This window comes from Ziziphus jujuba, chromosome 8 (genome assembly GCF_031755915.1).
Source record: "Ziziphus jujuba cultivar Dongzao chromosome 8, ASM3175591v1".
NCBI classification, from domain to species: Eukaryota; Viridiplantae; Streptophyta; class Magnoliopsida; order Rosales; family Rhamnaceae; genus Ziziphus; species Ziziphus jujuba.
Genome location: NC_083386.1, coordinates 9,985,226 through 9,994,561, shown reverse-complemented (window position 1 = coordinate 9,994,561; position 9,336 = coordinate 9,985,226). Strand labels below are relative to the sequence as shown.

Here is a 9,336-nt window from a genome sequence, read left to right as displayed (position 1 = left end):
AGTTTATTTTTGACACTCTTTAATTATAAATCTTAATTGAAAAAAATTAAAAAGATATGATGATAGCATTTGCTGGACCATCATTAAGTTGGGCTGTTCAGATTCCCTACTCGATTTTTTTCACTAAGTTATGCACGAATCTCTTTAATAGATTTTTCGAACCACCAAACAACCCTGAAATGCAGGAAATTTTGAATTTTTTTTTTTCGTTTGGTTAGAAGGAAAATTGATTGTTTTTAGAACGCTGAAAAGCTGGTTTTGGTGTCAATTGAGGTGAAGGTCTTATAAAATATAAGTACGTAGTAAATTCCAATTGTGGACAAATGGCCTGTTGGTGGTTTTTGAATGTCCGACTCCCACAAGATTTTCACTTGCCTAGAGGTCAAGTATTTGACAGCAATCCATTGTTTCACTCCCTGTTATCAATTATTGTTGCAAGAATAATAAAATTCTACTATTACCATTTTTATTTTTTTTAAAGTTTCAACAAACTTAAATTTTCCGTATCATTAATTAAGAATTATTGTCTGTTTGGCCATGTTTTTTATTTTTTATTTTTAAAATATTTTTTTTAAATTGAAAAAAAAAAAACAATCTTTTATTGTTTTAGAAAAATAAAGAACATTCAACAATCTAGGATCTTGATCCATTATGAAGCTCTTGGATGCTTGGCTTGTGAGAACAAATATATTGTTAGTTCGAGTGCTTCCATGTATCAGGCTTGTCCCGGTAGTTCCGTGCCCTAAGTCTATTCAAGTAATCCTCAGAACCATTTAGATGTTTTGAGCCCCAATCCAATTCAGGTATACCCAAACCTCAACCCCATTTGCCCCAATCCAATCTCTCATTTCCAATAATTATATAAATATGTTGAAGAAGTTAGCTGTTTAGGCTATTCAACACATTACTTTCCGACATGGTAGATACAAACTTCCACTATAGGGTGTTCAACAATTATTTTCCAAGTAATTTCATATGTATATAGATATATATATTCAAGGCTTCTACCCTTATCAGATTCTTTCTAATTGTATTTATGAATCACTGTTATTTCCAATTTTATATTGAAGTACTACATGCTTTATATATATATATATATATATGAAAAGACTAGCTAATTTAATCAAGTAATGAACAAAAACTATGAAATTACTGTTTCAATTATTAAGAAGAAAGCAGCAACAAAGGAAAATCTCTCAAACAAGATTCAGATATATACGAAGAAAGAACTTTATTAGGGTAGGGTAGTGATAATGTTTCTTCAACCTCTCTCAGAACTTGGAAATGAAGTAAATGTGAGTGGTGATTTTGTGTGGTTTTTCTTGGTTGATAAAGTGAGCAACTTGTCACGGGCCTAACTTTTCCAATACTCCCATGCGGCACTTAGCACCTCCCTTGCTAAGTAAGCCTTGCTCACAAGCTATCAAAATGCGGAAGCTAAGAGTAAGAGAGTAGGAAGTAGGAGAGTTTGAGAGAATGTGGAGAATACTTGTATTGGTAGAATTTTTGGATTCTTGGATATGTTACAAATGAGAATCCAACCCTTTATATAGAGGGCTTGGCACGTATCACAACAATACATGGTTCTAGATATGTACACATGTCACCTATTTAGTTAGAGTTCTAGATTATTCTAGGGTTATGTACAAGATATTTACATGGAGTATTCTAGAGAGATTCTCATCTACATTAGTCTAGGTTTCTCTTGAATCTTCTAGAATATTCCTGGCTTTTCTTGAATCTTCATGGAGAGTGTAGAGTCTTCCGGTTAAACCTTAAGGGTTTTACTCCTTTTGCACGGGACGTGACAAACTCCTTCCATTACGACAACTTGTTCTAAACCTCCCCTCGTGTATATATATTCTTTAATCCCAGGATTAACGTAGAACATATCTTGATCCCCAATTTTGAACTTCACTGGCCCAGTCATGCCCATGTTAGCTACCAAGTTCTGCAATATTAAACCATAATTAAATAAAATTAATCACAAATTAATAAATTATTACTAATATGTGCAGTCATACCACAACAAAAGCAAGTATACAAAGACTAATCATACATATATGCGAAACCTTTCCAATTCATAACTTAATGCTTTCTAAGGAACATCATGCTATGCTCCAAAATCATAATTTTTTTTTTTTGTTTAAAAAATTTGGCTTAATTCCTTTAATGTTTTATAATATCTACAATTAACCAAATAGTTTAATTTTAAGTCATATTGAGTAAAATGGAAAGGGCATGCAGCAAGCCAATTAAGAAATTGAACATACAGATCAAAAGATCGATAGTAGTTCAATCCTCCAGGGAAGCTGATCTTGTTGAATTTAGCAGCATAATAACTTATGTCATCTTCGGACAGCCAAAAGGGCAAGGTCTATGGAGCTTTTAAACCCTCTAAATCCTATTTGCTTTGGTATGATTAAAGGACGTGGCAAAGATGTAAAAATTTTCTTCAATAGCGTTTTTGTATCATCAGAAGCAAAATCCTCTTCAGCCTCCCCAGGTACCTATGTATGTAATACGTACGTAAATTGACCATTCACAATTTAGCAAAATTAATTAATCTATAAGAGCTGGATTCTAATATGATTTAATTGAAAAGGAAAAAAGGTACTGTTAGAGTTTGTGACCCGAATTCTTGTTGACCCGACCCGAAAAGTTCGCGGTGTGACCCATTTGGTAAAACTAAATTTTGGAGAAAAATTTGGGGCTCTGTGGTGGAAGCGGAGGTCTCGGGCCGATAGGGTTTCTTATGTACCTGTTCAATTTTAGGGTTTCTTATGTACTATATATTTTTGGTTTTCGGCTGAAATTAGGGTTAGAAGGTATCGCGCAGTCAGGCTCACCTTTTGTACCAATCTTTCGATATTGGATTTGCTTCTCCCTGCCCGTGGTTTTTCCCGTCAAGGGTTTCCACGTTAATTGTGTGTTTGTTCTTCGCTTTCTTTTGTTTCCGTTGCTATTTGTTTTTCTCCCAATTCCGTAACAAGTGGTATCAGAGCCGCGTCGATCTATTTGGGAATTTTTTTTTCTTTTTCGATCATGGCAACAAAGTTCGACATTGAGAAATTTGAGCGCAACATGAGTTTCTCCATGTGGCAAGTCAAGATGAAGGCGATTTTGACACAGAACGGTTTACACAAGGCGTTGGTTGGCAAGGAGCAGATGCCGTCTTCGTGGGATGCCGAAAAGAAAGCCGAGGTTGATGAGCGTGCCCTATCCACCATTCAGCTATGCTTGTCCAATGAAGTTTTGAGAGAGGTCCTTGATCAGAAGACAACAAAGGACTTATGGGACAAGTTGGAATCTTTGTACATCACAAAGAATCTCACAACGAAACTGATTGCGAAGCACCGTCTATACACCCTTTCTATGGTTGAAGGTACATCTATTAAAACACACATAGATGACTTTTCTACTATTTTGTTGGATCTGGCGAACATGGACATTAAATATGATGATGAAGATCAGGTCCTAATGCTACTGCGTTCCTTACCTCCATCGTATAAAAATTTTAGGGAGACTTTGATTTACAGTAATAAAACCCTAAAATTGGAGGACGTGAAAGCTTCTTTATATTCTAAGGAGTTGTTTGATAAGGAGTTGACCAGCAGTTCGGATAACAATAATTTTGGGAGTTCCGGAGGAGAGGGTTTGATTGTTAGAGGTAGAACATCATCTAGAGATCAAAATAACAATGGTGGTAGTCGGCCAAGATCGAAGTCAAGGTTCAGAAACCTTATTTGTCACTACTGTAAGAAAAAGGGGCACATCAAAACTGAATGTCGTAAGCTTCAGAATAAAAATAATGAAAAGAGTAAGGAACATGCCGAAGCCAGTGTCGCACATGAGGAAATTGAAGATGGAGATGTTTATTCAGTGACTGAGGATAGTTCGGGCAAGCAGGGATGGATTTTGGATTCAGCCTGTTCGTTTCACATCTGTCTCCATAGGGATTGGTTCTCTTCTTATGTTCCGGTGGATAAAGGTGTTGTGTTGATGGGAGATGATCATCCTTGCTGTGTCATCGGCATTGGAACTGTAAGGGTGAAGATGCATGATGGAATTATCAGAACACTATCTGAGGTACGTCACATTCCAGATATGTCTAAAAATTTAATTTCTTTATCTGCTTTGGACAAGTCTGGTTGTTCTTTTGCTGGTGGAGGTGGAGTTTTAAGGGTTCTGAAGGGTGCTTTGGTGGTGATGAAAGCTAGCCTGGTTGGTACATTATACAGGCTACAGGGTTCTATGGTAATGGGGTCGGCTGCTGTTTCAGTATCCATGTCAGATTCGGATGTTACTCGTTTGTGGCATATGAGATTGGGCCATATGAGTGAGAAAGGTTTGGCGATGTTGAGCAAACGGAGTTTGCTTGGTGATCGGAGTATCTCGAAGTTGGAGTTTTGTGAACATTGTGTGTTTGGGAAGCAGAAGAGAGTTAGCTTCAGTACTGGAATTCACAAAACCAAAGGTACTCTAGACTACATTCATTCAGATCTTTGGGGACCTGCACGTACTGCTTCTAAGGTTGGTGGCAGATATATGTTGACCTTCATTGATGATTTCTCCAAGAAGGTCTGGGTATATTTCTTGAAGCACAAGAATGACGTATTTGCTATCTTCAAGCAATGGAAAGCTTTGGTAGAGAAGCAGACGGAAAGAAGGGTGAAGCGCCTTCGTACAGATAATGGATTGGAGTTCTGTGATGGTGTTTTCAATGAGTTTTGTAGAAACGAAGGGATTGTTAGACATCTCACAGTTAGAGGAACTCCGCAGCAAAATGGTGTGGCTGAGCGAATGAACAGAACTCTTATGGAGAAAGTGCGATGCATGTTGTCGAATTCTGGGTTAGCACAGGAATTTTGGGCAGAAGCAGCTGCTACAGCTTGCTACTTGGTGAATCGTTCTCCATCGGCAACAATCGATTGCAAGACTCCTGAAGAGGTATGGTCTGGAAAACCTGCTAATTATTTAGATTTGAAGGTGTTTGGATGCCCTGCCTATGTTCATGTTAATGATGGTAAGCTTGAGCCTAGATCGAAGAAGGGCATATTTCTTGGTTACCCGCAGGGTGTAAAAGGATACAGAGTTTGGCTTCCTGATCCAAAGTCATCTAAGGTTGTGATTAGCAGGGATGTTGTGTTTGATGAGATGGCAATGCTGCATCCGAAAAATGAGCTCGTTGTTTCAGACAGTATGCCAAAGCAGGTGGAGTTTAGGGTGGAGGAAGTAAGTACTTCACAGAATGGTTCAGTTTCAGGCCCATTTGAGACACCCACTCATGTGGAAGAAGAGAGAATTGAGGAGGTGCAGGAGCATTCGATTGCCAAGGATAGACCTCGCAGGGAGATCAAGAAGCCCTCTAGTTTAGCAGACTATGTCACTTTTGCTTGTGTTGCAGCACAAGAGATCGAGAGTCCCAGTGATCCTTGCAACTATTATGAAGCCATCTCATGTGAGGATTCTGCAAAGTGTAACATTGCTATGCAGGAAGAGGTGGAGTCGCTTCATAAGAACCACACTTGGGAGTTAGCATTACCTCCAGAGGGTAAGAAGATTGTGGGATGCAAGTGGGTCTACAAAAAGAAAGAAGGCATTCCTGGTGTTGAAGATGCGAGGTACAAAGCACGTTTAGTAGCGAAGGGGTATTCACAGGTACAGGGAGTTGATTTTAATGATATATTTTCCCCTGTCGTTAAACATACTTCTATTCGTGCTTTGTTAGCGCTAGTTGCTATGCATGATTTAGAGTTGGAGCAACTAGATGTGAAGACCGCTTTCTTGCATGGTGAGCTTGAGGAGACAATTTATATGCAGCAACCCGAAGGTTTCGAGGTTGAAGGAAAAGAGGATCATGTGTGTTTGCTGAAAAGGTCCTTGTATGGTTTGAAGCAATCCCCTCGTCAGTGGTACAAGCGGTTTGATGGGTTTATGTTTAGCCATGGCTATTCTAGAAGCCAATATGATAGCTGTGTGTATTTTAGGAAGTTGGAAGATGGCTCATTTATCTATTTGTTGCTTTATGTTGATGATATGCTGATAGTGGCCAAGAAGAAATCCGATATCAACAGATTGAAAGCAGAATTGAGTGGTGAATTTGAGATGAAAGATTTGGGAGTGGCAAAGAAGATTCTTGGTATGGAGATTGAGAGAGATAGATCTGCAGGTAAACTTTTCTTGACTCAAAGATCTTTTGTTGAGAAAGTTCTGGAGCGTTTTGGAATGAAGAACGCTAAACCTGTAAGTACTCCATTAGCTACTCATTTTAGATTGTCTGCTGATATGTCACCACAGTCGGATAGAGATATTGAGTATATGTCACATGTTCCTTATTCTAGTGCTGTTGGTAGTTTGATGTATGCTATGGTGTGTACCCGTCCTGACATTGCACATGCTGTTAGTGTTGTGAGCCGGTATATGGCTAATCCTGGCAAACAACACTGGCAAGCTGTCAAGTGGATTCTAAGGTACTTGAGAGGCACTACTAACACTTGTTTAGAGTTTGGTGGAAGTAAGGAGGGTGTACGTGGATATGTTGATGCAGATTTTGCTGGGGACCTTGATAGAAGGAGGTCCACTACTGGTTATGTATTTACTCTTGGAGATATTTCTATCAGTTGGAAGTCTGTTTTGCAAGCAACAGTTGCACTATCAACTACAGAAGCTAAATATATGGCTATAGCTGAAGCGGTGAAAAAAGCTATTTGGTTAAGGGCGTTGATAGGTGAGTTGAGCTCTGAGCAGGAGAGTACGGTCATCAATTGTGATAGTCAGAGTGCTATCTATCTCACTAAGGATCAGATGTTTCACGAGAGGACAAAACATATAGATGTTCGGTATCATTTTGTACGTGATGTTATTGCTCGTGGAGATATTGTTGTCAGCAAGGTGAGTACTCATGATAATCCTGCTGACATGATGACCAAGGCACTTCCAGTAGCCAAGTTTGAGCATTGCTTGGACTTGGTTGGTGTTTGTTGTTAAGCTTTGCCTTTAGGGGTTTTTGTGGAAGAGGATGGCAACTTTTATCGAAGATTGGAGTTTTGTATATTTTTCATTCCTTATATGGAATTCGTGTCAAGGTGGAGATTGTTAGAGTTTGTGACCCGAATTCTTGTTGACCCGACCCGAAAAGTTCGCGGTGTGACCCATTTGGTAAAACTAAATTTTGGAGAAAAATTTGGGGCTCTGTGGTGGAAGCGAAGGTCTCGGGCCGATAGGGTTTCTTATGTACCTGTTCAATTTTAGGGTTTCTTATGTACTATATATTTTTGGTTTTCGGCTGAAATTAGGGTTAGAAGGTATCGCGCAGTCAGGCTCACCTTTTGTACCAATCTTTCGATATTGGATTTGCTTCTCCCTGCCCGTGGTTTTTCCCGTCAAGGGTTTCCACGTTAATTGTGTGTTTGTTCTTCGCTTTCTTTTGTTTCCGTTGCTATTTGTTTTTCTCCCAATTCCGTAACAGGTACACATATAAAAGACCTATAAAACAACATTTACATGATGATAGGGTAACAATAATATGTGAGTACATATATATAGATATATATAAATATAAAATCATTAATTACAATGATTGAATAATGTAATTACAAATTCATTCTTATAATTTAATGTAAACATATATCTGAAACCTGCAGAAATAGTAATCATCGCCATACAAAGCCGTGAACCCCTCAACAAATTTGATTTCTGGGTTCCTGAGAAGGAGGGCGATGCTGAGGTTGACCAAGGCCTTGACCCTGTCAGGACTGACCAAGCTCAAGTACCATGCTATTCCAGCTTCCATATATGGCCCACCAAAAACACCTGCTGGAGACCCAGATGAAGAAGCCCAGTGAGGTCACCATGTGGAGTGTTGTTTAAGATTCAAGGTTTGGTGGCGTGTTGGAGTCTCCGTGGCCGCGGAGGTCCGGCGCAATAGTATGGAAACCGAGGGAGGCGAAGGAGATGAGCTGGTGTAGCCATGAGTACCAGAGCTCAGGGAAGCCATGAAGGAATAGCACTACCTTCTAACTACCTTTTTCCTGTTGATGGAATGTGCATGTTTATGACATTGGTCCTAATAGTTGAATGTTCCATCTTCTCCAATTTTCTTCTCATTTTGCAATATTCCTTTCTAATTTTTATATTGGGATGTCCTTTCTTTCATTTTTATAGACAATAAAGTGCATTAAATTAACGAAATCCAATGCCACTTATTCAAATAAGTGCATTAAACGTAATTTTCCGATGATCAGGACAAATACAAATTATATATTCAAATGGCGTTCTTTCAACACAAACCCCATTTCATGACCAAATTTATTACTTTTAGATATATGATACGGTAAATTTTTATTGGTTTAAGTCAATTTGCGGCACAAAAAGAATGCCACAATATTCAAAAGCATTATTTTTATTTTTATTATTTTTTTGTTTTTTCTTTAAAAAGAAAAACTACAATGATTATGAAAATTAATCATTCACGCAGAACGTGGTTTGAATTTGAAAGTACTGAATGGAAATCCTGTTAATGAACTAATAAAAATAATTATTATAATTAATTGGTGACAACTCTAATACTAATTTGGCCATACCAATAAACTTTTCACAGCAACCGTTAAAGTTTCGTGGTTGAAACATCAACGACACCAAGGTTTCTATAGTCAAAGGAAACTACATATTCTCACACGTGGGGACAGTGGGTCCCTTCCCAATAGTCCTTTATTTATTATTAGAGGTGACAACACAGCACCGGATGGCTTACACGTGGCACGATCTTTGCGTAAGATTTGACCATGACATTGAACTTATACCCTTCTGACTTTTCGAAACTAAGCGATGTCTGTCCGCAGTTTGTACATGTTGTCCGATTCTACTTAATTTATTTCGAAATTTTATATATTAAAGTTAAATTGAGCACCAATTTAAAAATTTGAAAATAATACCGTAGTGACAACTCAACAAAACATGTTGTAGGAAATTATATTTAACATTAAAAAAAATATATAGCAGACCAAAATTTTATATTATATATAATATGCATTATTTGATCGGTAGATAATTATTTGATTAAATAAGCGTATACTAAAAATTTGAATCAAAATTTTCATTTTTTTCTATTAATTGTTCATAATTTCATTTTAACTATGGTTCTATCAATAGTACAGTATTTTGAAACCCTCTTTTTGTTGATAGTAATATTTTAAAAACTATTACTCCTAATTTTTTTTTAATGTATTACTCCTAATATGTGCCTTGTTCTAATTACCCAAAAAAAAAAAAAAAAAAAGTACTTTGTTCTCATGCCATTCCTTACTTCGAGATGGAGTGGGACTGACAAACGGA

At 37.6% G+C, this 9,336-nt stretch overlaps 1 pseudogene; it reads right to left on the bottom strand.

Annotated features, from left to right (window-relative positions):
• Positions 1–1,151: 1,151 nt before the first annotated feature.
• LOC107413258 (uncharacterized) lies at positions 1,152–8,109 on the bottom strand (annotated as a pseudogene).
• Between the last annotated feature and the right edge of the window lie 1,227 nt (positions 8,110–9,336).